This window comes from Miniopterus natalensis, chromosome 12, assembly GCF_054644295.1.
Source record: "Miniopterus natalensis isolate mMinNat1 chromosome 12, mMinNat1.hap1, whole genome shotgun sequence".
In the NCBI taxonomy this organism is placed as follows: Eukaryota; Metazoa; Chordata; class Mammalia; order Chiroptera; family Miniopteridae; genus Miniopterus; species Miniopterus natalensis.
Genome location: NC_142092.1, coordinates 73379957 through 73396244, shown reverse-complemented (window position 1 = coordinate 73396244; position 16288 = coordinate 73379957). Strand labels below are relative to the sequence as shown.

The 16288-nt window shown below is 63.2% G+C and overlaps 1 long non-coding RNA gene and 1 other non-coding gene across 3 annotated transcripts; both read left to right on the top strand.

The window, feature by feature from the left end:
* Positions 1-8686: 8686 nt before the first annotated feature.
* LOC107543651 (uncharacterized) lies at positions 8687-16177 on the top strand. 2 transcript variants are annotated; one of them, XR_015715429.1, is made up of 4 exons: positions 8687-8717; positions 11024-11538; positions 12485-12748; positions 16071-16177. It is a non-coding gene; the product is annotated as an uncharacterized LOC107543651 (long non-coding RNA). The 2 variants fall into 2 exon arrangements; XR_015715428.1 differs by lacking the exon at positions 16071-16177 and having other exon boundaries at positions 12485-13133.
* LOC148091899 (small nucleolar RNA U3) lies at positions 10392-10600 on the top strand. The gene has a single exon (XR_015715492.1). It is a non-coding gene; the product is annotated as a small nucleolar RNA U3 (small nucleolar RNA).
* Positions 16178-16288: the final 111 nt, after the last annotated feature.

The following is a 16288-nucleotide window of genomic DNA, read 5'->3' as shown; positions in this document are numbered from 1 at the left end:
ACCCAGAATGGGAGTTGAGTGGCATAGATAAGACTGCTGAGCCCCTCCTTCCCATGACCTGGAGAAAAGCTTTATTTGCTGGAGGGAGACCTCAAAACAATAATAAATTTTAAAAATTAGGGGCATTAACTTCATCCTGCCCAAAACCTTGCTTTTCACCAAATGTCAGTAATTTAAGGTGGACTTTCACTCTGTGGGGATGAGCCGCGGTTGGTTGCCCAGCAGTGTGCTGGGGTGTGGGGGACGTGTGCTCCGTCATTCTGGAGGCATGGGGACCCACACCCCCTGGAGCTCCTCCCAGCGCTGCAGGCCCAGGCCCTCTGCTACCTTGTGGGTGGAGGCAGCCGTGCGGGGGTGGTTGGTAGGAGTTGGTCTGGGTGCAAATTAAGGCAAGTGTTGGGGTCCAGAGAGCTGCCTGGAGAGGCTGTTCGACCATCCCACACTAGGTGCGAGGTCAGGTCTCCGTGGCCGCGGACAGAAGGGACTCGAGGCGCAGCCGGGCCCCTGGTCCCTGTGGCCTGGACACCTCTCCCTGCCGCCAGCCCCGCTGCAGTGGCCGGTGGACCCACCCAGGATTCCAAGTCCTGGGGCCTGGGCAGGAGGGTCCTTTCTCACCTGCGCTGGGGCGCGGGGTAGATACGGGCGTCCCTTCCTCGGCTGCGCCCTAGTGAGTGCCGGGCGGCGGGGCGGCCACGTCCTCGCGGCAGCGCGGGTGCGGCGCCGCCGAGCCACCGTCCGGCGTCTCGGGTCATTTCCAGCCCCGAGCCTGAGGGTCAGGTGACCCGACCTCCGCGCCGGCGGTGCCCGACCGCCGCCGCCCCAGGCGGCTCCTGACCGCGCTCCAAGGAAATAAACGAGTAAGCCCCACGCGCTCCGCAGATTTGTCTTTAATTCAAAGGGTTCGCGCGTCCGAGTTCGGCTTCCGAAGCCCGCGGGCGCCCGGCCGGAGCCGTCCTTCCCCGCGCCTGCGGCCCCGGCGGCGCCCGCGGAGGCTCCGCCATCCGTCCCTCCGGAGGGTCGGCTTCGGCCTTTGCTCGGGGCGCTGGCGGGACGGGCGAGGCCCGCGCGGGACGAGCTGGCTCAGCGGGCACCTCCTGCGGCGTCTCGCTCCGGGTCCCGCGGCGGCCCGGCGGCTCCGGGACCGCGTTCCCGCCGCCCCGAGCCAGCCTCGCTCCGGCCGGAACTGGGAAAAGGGGACACCGTGCGATGGCCCGCGGAGCCCCGGGCCGGGACTGGTGCCCCGCGGAGGAGGGGGGGCCGGCGGCGGGGACCCGCGTGCCGCCGGCCGCCCCGAGCGAGGGTCCCGCGGCTCCCGCCCCCGTCGCGCCCGGGGCTCAGCCACAGATGTCCAGCCACAATTCTCGGTTGGCCGCAGACTCGTACAAGAATTGCGTTTGGACAATCAGCGGCGAAGCCCCTGAGTTGAGGGCCCCGGCCCCGCGGGAGCCACGGCCGGGAGGACCGGGAGGCCCGGAGCCCGTCCCCGCCGCGCGGGCGCCCAGCGGTAAGGCGGCCCCGGCGGGGACCCCTCGCGCCCGGGTCCCGGAGGGGCCCGTTGGGGCTGCGCCGCCCGGGTGGGGGCACCTCTCTCCTCCGCCAGGCCCGGGGAGCCCCGGCTCCCCCTTCCCCGCCCCCAGCCGGGGCTCCCCGGGCTCGCCGGGACCCCGGAAAGCGGGGCCGAGGCCGGCGCGCCTCCGAGCCCGGGCCGGGCCCCGCACTCAGCACCCCCGCGGCCGCGAGCGCTGGGCGCCGCCGGGGCACCTGCCGCCCGGGGCGCGGGCGGCGAGGCGCGGGGCTGGGCCGGCGGCGCCTCTGGCTGCTCGGGGCCGGGGCGGGCTTTTAGGGGGCCCCGCGACAATACGGGCCGGCGCGCAGAAAGGGGCTCGGCTGCAATTGGTACTGGATTTGAATAACGCCACGGGGCCGTCAATGGTCATTGTGTCGGCGGGTAATGAATCTCCGCTGTCTCTCGGGCCGGCCGGGCAGCTGCAACCTGCGCCCGGGCAGCTCTTAAAGACATAGCTGCCCCTCCCCGGGCGCCCCCCTGCCCCGGCCGGACCCCTCGCCGCCGCCCCGCCCGCGCCCCACACGCAGCGCCCCGCCCCCCGCCGCCGGCCGGTGGCCCCCGCCCCCCGCGCCCGCACCGCGTCCGGCCCTGCGCCCCGCGGACCTGGTGCGGGCTCCTGGCCTTGACGGAGCCTCCCCGCGGCGGGGGCTCGGGCTCTCAGGGCGCAGCCCCGCCTCCGGTCCGCACCGCGGCCAGGCCTCCGGAGCTCCTGCCTTCAGCCCTGCCCCGGGGGCTTCTGGCTGGAGGGAGAGGGGAACAGCCTGGAGGTCAGCGGGTCACCCCTTAAAAGGCCCTGCTGAAGCGTCGGAGGGATGCGCGCGCCCCCACCCCCACCCCGACCCCGGGCTGCAGGTGCCATCTCCAGGGACCGCACCCCCACTTGCAGGCTGCAGGCTGCAGGCTGCAGGGACCGGGGCCTGATTCCCACGGCACCTCCTGCGCCCTGCAGGCGCCCAGGTACCTGAGCTCTGGCAGGGGTGGGGGCCTCTTCCAGCACAGGCGCCCCAGGAGGGCAGAGGCTCTGTCCAGCTGAGAGCCCCCATCTCCTGGAGAGGCTCCCCGGCTGCTGGCGGAGCCGCCCGGCCCTCCCCAGCTCAGCCTCGCTCTCCGGGCCTCACGCCCGGAGGGGAGGGCGGTGTGGCCGTCTTCCCACACCTCCTGCCCTGGTCCACCCCAGGGCTCCGGGGCCCAGCGCCCCTGCCCGACAGTCCCCCTTTCCTCGCAGCCTGTGGCCGCCTCACCACGTGCGCCCGAGGAACTGTCACCACCCGCGTGTCCCTGCTCACTCAGGAAGTGCGCCCTACCGATCTTTGTGCCCCCAGGGCCTGGTGTGGTGCCCTCCCTCCCTCCAGTCAGTCCTGGACTATCCATTGGTGACTTAAAAGTGAACCCCGTAACCTCTGGGAGTTGTTACAGAAGTCCAAGAAGTGTGGCTTTGGGGAGTAAAACTCGATGAGAGGGAGCCCTGCACACTAGTCTCCCCAGCCTTTACCCCCCAGGTACGGAGGGAACTGACATAAATGCATCCTCAAAACTCCAGAACAGCCCCCCACACCCCCCGGCCCCACCCCGGCCTGGCAGGAACAACCCTGCTGGGTGGCCAAGGTGGTCTGTGCATTGGCCAGGGTGGTCTCTGCGTGACCAGAGAACCCTTGGCTGGTTGGTCAGCTGCACCCCAGGAGGAGGGCTCCCCAGCCTCTGGGGAATGCCAGGGCTCTAAAGCCCACAGTCCTGGGCAGAAAGGGGCTCATTCGCCTCCCTCTCACCCCCAGGGAAACTGAGGGGACAAGGCGGGTCCTGCTGCCAGTCACTGAACAGATAGGTATAGAATGCCTACTGTGTGTGTGCTGGGGAGGGACTCAGCAGGGAGCAGCTGTCCCCAAGGGAGATGCACAGGGGAGGTAGGTCACCTGGGGGGGCACCCTGGGCAGTGGGGAGTTAGGTGAATGTGGGGGGCGCTGGCTCTGGCACTGTTCCAGGCAGAGGGAACAGCCCTTCCAAAGCTAACAAGAAAAAGGAACTCGGTGGGTTCTGGGAAAGGAAAATCTGGCTCGGCTGCTGCTGGGGCAGAGAGAGGCAGAGGAAGTCTGAGATAAAGCTGGGGTGACCCAGCCCGACCCTGCGGGACACTGGGAGGCTTTGTGATTTTCCCCTAACCACGGTGGGGATCCTAAAAGGTCTGCCAAGGTCAGGTTTGCAGGTTTAAAGGTTTGCTAGGGCTGCTGTGCAGAGTGGGGGAGGGGGAGGGGGCGAGCTGGCCCACGCGGAGGAGACCCGTTCGGCCCCCGCTGGTTTGCAGGGCAGAGCTGACGGTGTCCTGGGCTTAGGTGATCAGAGCAGGACACAAAACTACGTACTTGCCCGGCCAGCGTGGCTCAGTGGTTGAGCATCGACCCATGATCCGGATCGCAGTTCAAGGCACATGCCCAGATTTTGGGCATCCCAGTGGGGGGCACGCAGGACGCAGCCCGTCAGTGACTCTCTCATCATTGAAGTTTCTATCTGTCTCTCTCCCTATCCCTTCCTCTCTCTGAAATCAATAAACACATATTTAAAAAACAAGAACAACAAAAAAAACTATGTACTTAACAGCCCTGGTGGCCTTAGGCAGGTCACTTGGCAATGAGCAATACCTAGTGAGCACCCAAGGTGTGCTCCGTGTGTGTTGGAGGCTGGGGGGGGCGGGATGAAGAGTCTGGAATTGCCTCCTAGGAGCACCCCCCCAGTGGACGGACAGAGACACACACACACCCACCCAGCGGACAGGCGCACACGTACCCAGCCGGCGCCAACGGGAGAAGCGTAGCCTCAGGAAAACCCCGTAACAAGCGTTCGCGTAGTTCTCCGGGATTGCAGATCAGCGATTCATTCCCGCAGGGAGGCCGTGGGGAAACCCCCGGGGCACGTGAATTCCCGTAGACTGAACCTCAGTTACTGCCTCTGTGAAATGGGGCCGTCAAGCCCGTCCCGCCTCCTTGGAGATGGTTGTGGCATTGGGAGGATCCAAGCACATCTCGCAGTCAAGTTGTATCGTTACCGACACACACGCACCCCCCACACGAGGCTCAGCGCTCCCGGCCTCGGCTCCCTCCACCATCCCTGTTGACACCAAGTCTCAGGAGGAAGGCGGCAGAGGGGTCCACACTGCCAGCTAAGCATGTGCTTCCTCCCGGCACTGGCTTATTATTTATTATTATAGATGTCCCCCATTTCCCCCCTGTACCCCCCTAGAGCTGGCATTTGACAAACACTGTGCCTAGCTCAAAGGACATGCTCAATAAACATCTCTTGAGTGAGTGAATGAATGAATGAGTGAATGAGTGAATGTTATTAGTAAATGAGTGGGCGGATGGACAGACGGACAGATGGATGAAAAAACAGATGTAGGTACAGAAGGTCACCAGGTGCAAAGCCCCGGGTGCCTAGTAAGGACAACTGTAGGGTGGGACCATGCCCCCAGGGTGGCCTTTCCTCCCCTAGCATACCCCTGGCCCTGCGGTTTGGACCCCTGACCTCCCCTCCCCAGAGATAACACCTGGGCCTCAGTTGTAGTCCAGCCCCAGGCCCAGGAAAGCAGCAGAACCAGCCACCGCTGACCTCAGGACCAGCTGCATGGAATGACGCCCCGCCCGGCCCTGGCGCCGACCAACCAACCAGTGGGGACCACACCCTGAAAGGACACACCTGGGGAGCTGCTGGTTAGTCTATTGATCTTCCCCTGGGACCTCCCCTAAAATCTCCTCCCCTAAAACCGCAGGACGGAGGACCCAGCGCTCTCCCTCCCCCACCAGGCACGTTAGCTTCACCTTCCTCACACTCAAGCCCCGAAGGCCCTTCCTTAGCTTCTACAACTTGTTTCCTAGGCCCATTTCTTCTAGAAATTACTTCTTCCACCTCTGTAATTATACCAAATAAATGTTCTCTTGGGGGGGGAAAAAAAAGAAAAAGAAAAAACAGGTGTAGGGAGCCCCGGCCAGTGCGGCTCCGTGGCTGGAACGTCGGCCCGAGCACTGCAGGTCCCGGGTTCAATTCCCGATCAAGGGCCTGCACCTGGGTTGCAGGTTGGATTCCCCGGCCTTTCTCTCTCTCTCTCTCCCCCCTTCCACTCTCTCTAAACGTAATCAATGGAAACTATGAATGAGTGAAGAGTTGATGGGGCCCATGGGCACAGGTGATCAGCGGAGGCTCCAGGTGGGGAACTAGAGGCAGGGCTGTGGGTGGGGCCCATTGAAGGGGCTAAAAGGGAGCTGCCCTCGCCCTGTGGCTTCAAGCCCGGAGCCGGGCAGACGGGAGCCCAAGGAGCAAATGTGAGGACAGGTCGGTCAGGCTGCACCTCGGTGCCAGATATTTCCAACCCGGGGGTCCTGTTCCCAGATGTCCCCTGAAGCCTGGCCCACAGCTGGCGTAGGGGAAAGAGCTCTGCCAGGGCTCGGTGTTTCCCCCGCGCCAGGCCCTCTGCTCCGGGGTCCAGTCACCCACTTGTACTAAGTTCTCTGAGGGCAGCCAGGGCTCTTACATGATAACCAGCTGAGCGGCCGGCCTTCAGACATGAGCTGACGATCGGACACCCCCCCAGCCTCAGAAGACGGCGCAGCCAGGCCACTGCCTTCACTCAGGGGACCCTGGGAGCCCTCTGCCCTCATGACACAGCCTGGGCGCCTCCACCCCGTGGCCTGCGCCGGGTCTCCAGTGCCCGCATCACTGTCTGAAAGGCTCTGGCCGGCCGGCTGGCCGGTCCCACCTCCAGAATGTCAGCCCTGCGTGGACAGGGATCGCGTCCTGTTCGTTTCACGCCCCCAGCGCCCGGAACAAAGCCTGGCCCTTAGAGGGTGCTGACTTCTGTTGGCAGCGGAGGCGTGGATCCTGCGATCCGGTAACGACACACCGTGTACCCGGCGCTGGGCGCTGGGCTCCAACCGCTGGCTGCCTGCCGCACGGCGCCGGGGATGGAGCCTGCGACCCGGTACCTGCCCTTGGCCGGAATCTAACCCGGACCCTTCAGGCCACCGGCTGACTCTAGCCACTGAGCCAACCCAGCCAGGATGAATTGTCCATTTTAAATGGGCAAATTGTATGGTATGTGAATTACTTCTCCGTAAAGCTGATATTTAAAAAAGAGTTTGGGCCCGGCCGGTGCGGCTCAGTGGTTGAGCGTCAACCCATGAACCAGGAGATCGAGGTTCGATTCCCGGCCGGGGCACAGGCCCGGATTTCGGGCTTGATCCCCAGCAGGGAGCGTGCGGGGGGCCGCGGATCAATGTTTCTCTCCGTTAATGTTTCTCTCTCTCTCTCCCTCTCCCTTCCTGTCTCGGAAATCAATAAAAACATATTTTTAAAAAAAACAAAATAAATGAAAATAAATAATGAAAGAAACGAGTTCGGGCTCAAGGGCGCCTGTCGCCTCTGCCTCTTCCCTGCCGGGCGCATCGCGTCAGGCCCCGCGGACTCAGCTTTCTAACCAGGGAAACGGGAAAGTCAGCGTCTCCTGGGGCTCCTGTGAGCATTAACTGAGATATTACACGTTGCCATCCCCTCCTCTAGCAGGAAACTCGGGCCCGAAGGAGAGAAGTGACTGGGCCCGGCGCCTGGCGGGCGGGGGCGGGTGAGGGCCAGGGCCCGGGGCCCTGGGCGCTGCTCTCGGCTTCGCCTGCGCCCCCTGCCCCGGTCGCCGCTCCGCTCCACCCTCCACCTTCTCCCGGGCTCTGAGGCCCCGTCTTCCCACCACCCGTGCCCGGGGCAGGCCGAGGGACCCCGATTCCCCCGGAGCACAAGGTACCCTCTCCCCAGCCCCCACCCTGTCCCCTCCTGGGGCCTGGTGCTGTCTTGCTTTTGCTTGTAATAAAGAAAATATTTCAGCTACCCTTCCACAGTTGCTTGGCAACCCCAAAGCAGGGTGGGGGGAGCCAAGGGGAGGAGGGCAGGGGGAGGACTCCGGAGCCGATCTGGAGACAAAGAGCAGGATTTGGGTGCCGGGAGCCTGTTCTCAGGGCTAACCTGGCCTGGCCGGGGTGGTGGGCAGGGGCGGGGCTTCCTCCCACCCCAGTCTCACACCAATAAATATGGATTAGGGAAATGGGCAGCGTTGTTCCCATGAGCCTGAAAGGCCAAGGCTGACCTCTCTACCCCCTTTATGTACCAACGTGACAGTCGGAGAGCAAAGAGCAGGACCCCCCGAGACGCCTCCCCCGCGGCCTCTGACTTGGGGAAACTTTTCACCCCCCGTCTTGGCCCCAGACCGGGTCACAGCCCCGCCTGGGCCCTGTCCCGGGGATAGGAGGAGGCTGGTTTTCAGACGGGTGTCAGTAGCCCCCAGCCTCAGGGTCCGCCCGAGGCCCCGGCAGCTTTGAGGGGACAGAGCCAGGCTGGGCCCGGGGTCGGCGTGAAGGGCGCTCCCCGCCTCCTGTGCCAGCCTCTGCCCCGTGGCTGCCCATATGGTGCCCGTGGGCCCAGCCCGGCTCTGCCTGGGGCCTCCCTCCATCTACACCCCACTGACCCCTCCTCTCCTCTGGGGTGGGCCCCCTCTCCCCCGTCCTCCTACTTCTGTGTACATCCCCCCCCCAAAAAAAACCACACACCTAGGAAGCCCTGGAAGCTAACAGCCCCCAAAGTGAAGGTGGCAGGAGGGGTGGTGAGAAGGGGGTGGGGTGGTGATCTCTCTCCCTGGTGCCCTGGCTCACTGGCCACCGGCTGGGGGTGGAGACGGGCTGCTCTGAATGGACTCAGTGTGGAGACAGGAAAAGCAAACACCGGAGCCTGGGCCACGCTGGCCTGTGGGGGCGGGCGCGGGGGGCAGGATGGGGCAGGATGGGGCAGGGGCCCGGCTCATCTCACCTCCCTCGATCACCCCTCTCCTAGCCCCTGAGGGGCCCGTGGCTTCCTGGACCTTTGCCCCCCAGTGTCCAGAAAGCGAGCGGGTTTCAGGGCTGGGGACCAGTTCTGTGAGCGACACCTTCACCCCTTCCCTGCCCTACCGCCCCGCCCCCGCCTTCCTGCCCAGCAGATGCCAGGAGAGTCTGTGCCCAGGAAGGGCTGTCTGTCAGCCCTTCTCAGCAGCAGGGGCTAGGTGGGGAAGTCACCTTGTGCCAGAGACGGGCCCAGCAGTGCCACCGGCCTCCCCGGGACCAAGGGGACCCCAAGGTGCTCTGCCCAGGTGAGTGCTCCTCCGGCCCCACACGCAGGCAGCGAGGGAGGGTGAGGCTGTCCCCCCGCGCGTTCCCGGGAATGGGCGACAGTTCCCATTGGACTGTCTTTCCCTCCGTCCGGGGTACATGTGACACTTGTGGGGGAGCCCAAGGGATGGTTCGAGAGCCTGGAGGGAAAGCCGGGAGCGGGGAGGTGGAGGGGCTGGAGTCTGGGGAGCAGGCCTCCTGGCCGCAGGCCCACCTGTGGAGTAGACTGTGGAGACCCAGAGGCCCTGCGAGGGCCTCCTTAGAGCACGCTGGATTCTAAAAGGCTTTTGGATGAGCTCAGGAGGGCCACCAGCTCATCCTGGGCGGCACGACCAGTTGGCAGAGCTGGGACTCGAACCCACCAGGTCCCCTTAGGCCGCCAAGGGCAGTGGACGCCACTCCTGTCCACCTCTCCTTCCCTCTCCAAGCGCAGTTTGGTCTCTGGATCTGAGGGACGGGCCAGGCTCTGGACAGCACCTCCCAAGGCCTCCTCTTTCTGACCTCGCCCCGGGTACCACGTCCAGGGCCAAGCCGTCCTGCTCAGGTACCAGAGAGGCCGCAGTCCCTTCAGCCGCCCCTGGGAAGCCGTGCTTGGCCTCTGCCTTACGGATCCCAAAGGGCAGGGCCCCCCACGTGCCCTGTAATCCCTCAGAGCCCAGCCACTTCCCGCAAAGCAAGGTCAGCGGCTGACTGTCCGCCACCGTGTTCCCGCGGCGCCCACCTTTCTTTAATATGTTTTTATTGATTTCAGAGAGGAAGGGAGAGGGAGCGAGAGAGAGACATCGATGAGGGAGAGTCATTGATCGGCTGCCTCCTGCATGCTCCCTGCTGGGGATCGAGCCCACAACCCGGGCCTGTGCCCTGACCGGGAATCGAACCGTGATCTCCTGGATCCTAGGTCGACGCTCAACCGCTGAGCCACGCGGGCCGGGCCACCTTGCGGTACCCACCTTGAGGCGTCCTGGCCGTGGCACCGGCTGGGGGGACCTTGGGGAGTAGGAGCAGGCGGCCCGCAGCGAGGCAGGTGCTGGCCTAAGGCCTCCCTGCTCCTCCCTGGTGCTCACCACTCCTGCGCGGGGGGTTCAACGGTACAGGCTGGGAAATTGAGGCACGGAATGTTGAGATAACGGGTCCACGGACACACTCCCGAGAAAAATCGAGTTGGCTTTCGAGCCCATGGCCTGGCTCTGGAGCCCCGAGTCCTTAAACGTTCTCCGTCCCCGCGAGTCTAATTCCCCAGAGGTCCCCGCCACAGGGCATGTGTCCAGCCCCCCGCATCTGGGTGTCTGTCCAGGCCAACCTCTGCCCAGAGACAGGAATCAATCTCCTTTCTAAAGGCACCTGCTCCAAGGGTGGAACTCCCCCTGGGGGTGATCAGACATTTATTTATTCATAGCCTTCTGGCTGGGAGAAGGGGCCCTCCCACCCGGTCGCCAGGGTCCAGCTGCCTCTTCACCTCTCTCCCTCCCGCTGCAGTGTCGTCGGAAGTGAGCTGGCCTCCCCCGGGTCCGGGCCCCCAGCCCCCAGCCCCCCAGCCGAGTGGGCCTGGAGGTGGGACTCGACTTCCCCGAGCCTCGCTCATCAGCTGTAAACGGGGTTCACGATATACCCGCTGAGTGTGAGGCTAACGAAAATTGAATGTTAAAAGGGGGTGAAAGACTAGACTTTGGGGAACCATTTCTATGCGGTTTGTTACTGGACAAGTTTCCCTGGGCGTCTAGCGCGCCGGGAACCGCAAGGCGGGGGCGCGGGGCACGCTCCTGAGGGTGAAACTGGCCCTGGCAACTGTCCCTGGTCATCACCATTGCCCATCGCCCTTCTCTCGTCTGGGAGAGCGAGAGGGAGAAGTTGTCATGTGAGTGGCCCCCATCATAATTTTAAAAAATCAAGCCAGCCCGGCCGGGCGTGGCTCAGCGGTTGAGCGTCGACCTAGGATCCAGGCGATCGGGGTTCGATTCCCAGTCAGGGCACATGCCCGGGTTGTGGGCTCGATCTATGACTCTCTCATCATTGATGTTTCCATCTCTGTCTCCCCATCTCCTTTCCTCTCTCTGAAATCAATAAAGATATATTAAAAAAAAAAGATGAAGGCAGCCCTGGCTGGTGTTCGCAGGGGTTCGAGCATCAGCCCACAGATGAAGGGCCCCGGGTTCGGTTCTGGCCAAGGGCACGCACCGCAGTTGCAGGTTCGAGCCCCGGCCCAGCTGGGTGCGTGCGGGAGGCCACCGAGCGACGTGTCTCTCACATTCATGCTCCTCTCTCTCTCCCTTCCACGCTCTCTGAAAAGCAACGGAAAAAATACCCTCGGCTGGGGGTTAAAGAAAACCCCGCACGGGATGAAGGCCAGAAAAGGGCCAGCGGCCCCAGCGCCCGGCACCCTGGGGTGCTCAGAAGGACGCAGTAAACACTCATCACAGCACCACCGTCACCTCCACCATCCACGCTCCGCCTGCAAGGTCGGAGCCTCCAGCTCTTGGCCTCACAGTGCAGCCTCCTTATTAGATGGGGAAACTGAGGCCCAGGCTGGGGAACTTGTTAGGGTGGCCTAACAAACTGCTGGTGGAGCAGGAAGCAGCCCTCGGCTCCCCCACATTCCCATTTGGACCCCCATCTCCCCTCCTTCACTCCTTCCCCACCTCCAGGCCCCCTCCGGGGTCCCCGGGTTCAGGCCCTGCCCTGGCACCCAGCCCTCCCGCCAGGCCCGGCCGAGTCCGGGAGAGGGAGCGGAGCTGGGAGCGGTGGCTCAGAGCTCCTGGCGGGTGCGAGTTCTCAGCCTGGCTCTTTGTCTGCGGCTTTGTGATGGTAAGTGCGGCCCCTAAATCAGTCCTGTGACACTGTTATTGTTGCCCGGGGCGCAAAGAGTCTAAACTTTTCCCCTGAGGTCAAGAATGTGGCCAGTCCCCAAGCCGCCCCGGAGCAAGGGCCTGGGTGGCTGGGGGTGGGGCTGGGGCCTCACCCCGAGCTGGGTCGAGACGTGGCGGGGAGGGGGTCAGCGGGAACAAAACACTTTGAAATGCCTCCTCTCCATCACTGCCAACATTGTCCGCTGCCCACGGGGGGCCTGGCACCGCCTCGCCGGGGCTCCGGCCCCCAGCCCTGGCCAGGCCCGGCCCCGCATCTGAAAATGGACAGAAGGTTATTGTCCCTCCTCGCGGCCCTTTGTCTGCCCCAGTTCCAGATGTCTAGGCTGGGACCAGGGAGCTGACCCATGGTGGGCAGGGGGGAGGGGACAAAGGGGGAGAGCATGGGTCACTGCATCCGGAGGGGTCATTCCCAGACCCTGAGATCCCACCCAGCCACGGCTCAGCCACCTTCTGGGCCGTCTCAGCCCTGGGATTGTCCTTGTTCCCTTGTCCCTTCTCGCCTCCCACCAGACCAGGGTCCGGCCTCAGGAAGGAAGGCCGTAGGGGTGCAGGAGTTAAGAGCAGGGGGCCTTGGGAGCCCCACAGCTCCACCTGGCCACTGAGCCCTCGGGCCAGCTGCACCCCTCTCTCCGCCTGCTGTCCCATGGAGGTGCCACTGTGCCAGGGTTCATTCATTCCCCAAGTAACCAGGGGTGCCCAGGGGCAGATGGGCCCCTCGATCCCCGCAGGCCCTGGTTAATGGTCACAGTAGTAAGGGGTAACGTTCCCACCCACTTTCTCCGCGTTGGGTACCGAGCCAACCGTGGTCCCCGCGTCAGCTCGACGTTTTCACAATCAAACTGAGCAGGCAGGAGTCCTGTACGGCTCTTCCATCCGCCTTCCAGCTTTGGACACGAGACTCTGAGGGGTGAAGCCTCTTGCCCAAAGTCAGGCTGCCAGGAAGCAGGAGAGCCGGGATCCCAGCCCAGGCTGACCGCCGCCACCGAGAGAAACCATCTGCTAATAAATCCTTGGGAGGTGTTGAAGGCAGAGCCTGGCACAGCTCCGGGCTCAGCCTGTGGGAGCTGCTGCTGGTGTCGTCCATCCCTCAGGTTTCCCATTTCACAGGTGGCACGACTGAGGCCCAGGCCGGGGAAAGGGAGCCTGGGGTGAGGAGCTCGGGGGAATTTAACTGGCAACACCAAGGGCGACTCTGCAGCCACCAGGGCGGGCCAGAGAGGCAGGCAGGCAGCCGGGTTTGGAACCCCCACTGGGTGTGGGCTTGGCTAAGGGACTTAGATTCCCACCCCTCCGTTTCCTCCGCTGTAAAATGAAAATATTCCCTGCTTCCGGGGTTGTTGTGGAGACTGAGTCCGATTACACATTTAAGGCACTTAGCACCGCTCTTGGCACCGGGCGGTCATTGACTGGGAGCCGCTAATGTCATCGTTCCAAATGGGGTAACAGGGATCCCTTCAAACCTCCCTGTCACCTGGGTCACCTGAGGACAAGGCTCTGTTGGGGGGGGAGTGAGCAGTTGTTGATGGGGGTGGGGATAGCGATGCTTGGTCTTCTTGGGGTCACTAGAAGTCTTGTGCCTGATACTCCTGGGGGGGGACAGAGGGAGGGGTGCAGGGGGAGGGGAAGGGGCTCCCTGGGCCTAGAGGAGTTAACAGCCCCAGGCCAGGGCCCAGCCAGGCTGCCACGCTGCAGGCCAGCCACAGCCAGGGCAAAGGAGCCAGGGCTGCTTCCTGATGGGCAAAACAGCTGGCTGCCCGGGGAAAACAGCTGGCCGGGCCCCAGCCTCCTGAGGACGGAGCGGAGCCTCAGAGGACAGCTCCGCATCTCGGGGCCTGGGAGAGGGGGGCCCGGCCCAGCGGAGCCCTTTGCAGCGGGTGTGGGCGTTGGGTGGGACTAGGAGATGAGGGTGCGTAGGCAGATTCCTGGAGCGGAGGCCAAGGTAGCCTAGGTCTGAGCGGAGTGGGCAGGGTGGCTCCAGCAGGATCTGGGGGCCTCTGTCTCCCCTCCAACAGGAAAGACGAGGGGCAGGGGAGCAGATGGGGGGCAAGCCTGCGCTCAGCCCTGGGTCCCCTGGGGACCGAGCTTGGAACCTGAGGCGGGAGGGAGCCCACGCGGGGCTCCTAGACTCCTGTCCGCTGAGCTGCACCCAGGACCAGAAGTGGGGTGTGGGCTCCTCCTCTGGCCAGGATCTTGGGCTCTCTTGGCCACAAGCAGGACAGGGGCCCAGAGAGCCCCCAACCCAGGCGACGCGAAGCTGGCGGCTGGTAAGAAAGAGCTCCTTCCAAGCACCCTCTCAGCGGTGGGCCCCGTTCCCAGCCTGCTGAGGACCCCCAACCCTGGGGCTCTGTCTGGGCCCTGGGGTACCTCCAGGTGGCCCCCACCCACTGGCAGGGAAGCGGCACCTGAGACCTCACAGGAGGTTGGGCAGGGTAGGCAGAGGGTTAATGCACATGGGGCCAGAGTCCACTGGAGCGGAGCCGCTTGCCTGGGCTCTTGACCCCCAAGTCCCACACGGGCCAGATGCCCGTGATTTTTCTCTGACCGAGGGGTGTCCTCTAGCCCACCCCCCCAGCCTCCAGGAAGAGGGGTTGGCCCCCACCTTGGGTCCTCCGAAGGCCACCCTGCAGAGCCCTTGCCAGTGGGCAGGCCTGGGGCTGAGGCTCGCAGCGGGAAGAGGGCCCTGGGCAGGGGACAGTTCTGGGGTCCCCACTGCCTGATGCCAGAGCGACGCCTAAGGCGCTGGCGCCACCGCCTGGCTCTGGGCAGAACTGCAGTGGGCGAGGGATGGGAGTGGAGATGCTGGGCGGGGGGAGCCCAGAGCTGGCCAGGCTGGTCCAGGATGGTCTGTGTCCTGTTCAGACAGGTGGGCCCAGTTTTGTCCCAGGTCTGTAGCCTACACGACCTGAGAATGAGGCCCTAGGCCCCGCAGAACAGCGGCTTCAAACATTCGTCGGCTTCAAAACCACCTGGAAGCTCGCTGGTTAAACTTCCACCCCCAGGGTTTCTGATCCAACAGGTGCGGGAGGGGCCCAGGAATTTGCATCTCTAACAATTTCCAGGTGAGGCCGCCGCCGGCTGATCCAGGGACCAAACTTGGAGAACCAGGGCTTTAGAAATGCTGTGAATTTGGCCCAGTATTACCTTTGTAGGGTATGTTTTATTATTCTGTTTTGGAGCCAAAAAAAAAAAAAAAGAGTGTAAGTGGGAGTACAGGTGCTTGACCAGCCCACCTACACGGTGACCTTGGCTTTCTATTGCCCGGCCAGCGCTGAGCCAGGACGGGATAAAACGGTGATGGGGGCAGACAGGTCCCTGCCTCAGAACTCACGGCCAGGCAGGTCTGGCATGTGACACATGTTGCCGCCAGGAGTCTAAAAGGCAGCTCGAAATGTGGCCCCAGACAGAACCCAACTTAAGTCCCACCTTCTCGGGTCTTCCTCATTCAGTAACTAGCCCACCGTCCAGCCAGGTCGCAAACCCTGTGGGTCACCCCGACTCCTCGCTCCATCTCCCACATCTAGTCCCGTTACACACCTCGGCCCTGCCCACTGTCACCGCTCCCTGTAGGGGGGTCTCCTGCCTTCCACCCTTGCCCCCAGGGTCTACCCTCTGAGCTGCGGCCAGAACAATTTTTTTTTTTTTTTTAAGAGAAAGCAAAAGTTTATTGAAGGAAAGACAAAAGCTTCCTCCACAGCGAGAGGGGTCCCCCAACCAGGTAGCCCCAGAGCAATCTTTTAAAGACAAATCATTTCACGCCCCTGGTTATCCCCTCCAATGTCTTTTTTTTTTTTTTTTTAATGTGTTTTTATTGATTTCAGAGAGAGGGAGGCAGAGGGAGAGAGAGAAACATCAGTGATGAGTCATTGATCAGCTGCCTCCCGCGTGCCCCCTACTGGGGATCGAGCCCGCATCCTGAGCATGTGCCCTGACCGGGAATCGAACCATGATCTCCCGGTTCATAGGTCGCCACTTTACCACTGAGCCACGCCAGCCAGGCAATGTCAGGCATTTTAGAAAGCGCCACTGAGTGCAGAATGGTTTCCAGGGAGAAAGCCAGGGGATGGGGGGAGCTGAGAGGTGCAGGGGCCCAGGTGAGTGGCGCTGATGCCCCGAGCCTGGCGAGTGGCCATGCAGGAGTAAACGGGCGGCCTCGTGCAGGAGGCGTTCAGGAGGGGGTCTTGCCAAGATGAGGTGATGGACTTGGCTGAGAGCGAGGGGCTCGTTATTAGTGGCACCCAGGTTTCCAGCTTTCGGGTCTGGGTGGGTGGGTGGAGGTGCCATTCCCTAGAGCTGGGAGGCCACCAGAGGGACAGCAGGTGTGGGGGAAGGACTGGGGCAGGGGAGACGAATGTCAGTTTTCCAGGAACAGGGAGTAAGTAGCCCATGTGGTCAGCTGTTGACGAGAGCCCTCTTGGGTGAGGAAGACATGTCCCCTGGGGGCACTGGCCAGGAGGATGCTGGTCTTGGCAGGAGCAGTTTGGCTGGAGCAGCTGTGGCCTGTGTCAAGCTCTGAACGGAGGTGAGGAAGCAAGACTGGAAGCAAAGCAGATTATCTCCCGAGAAGTTCGGGGAGAGAAAGAGAGGTAGGGCTGCAGCTGGGGGCCGGCAGGCAGCTTGGTGTTTTATATTTTACTTATTTTTTAATGTTTTTTCATTGATTTTTTTTTTTTTAGAGCAAGGAAGAGAGA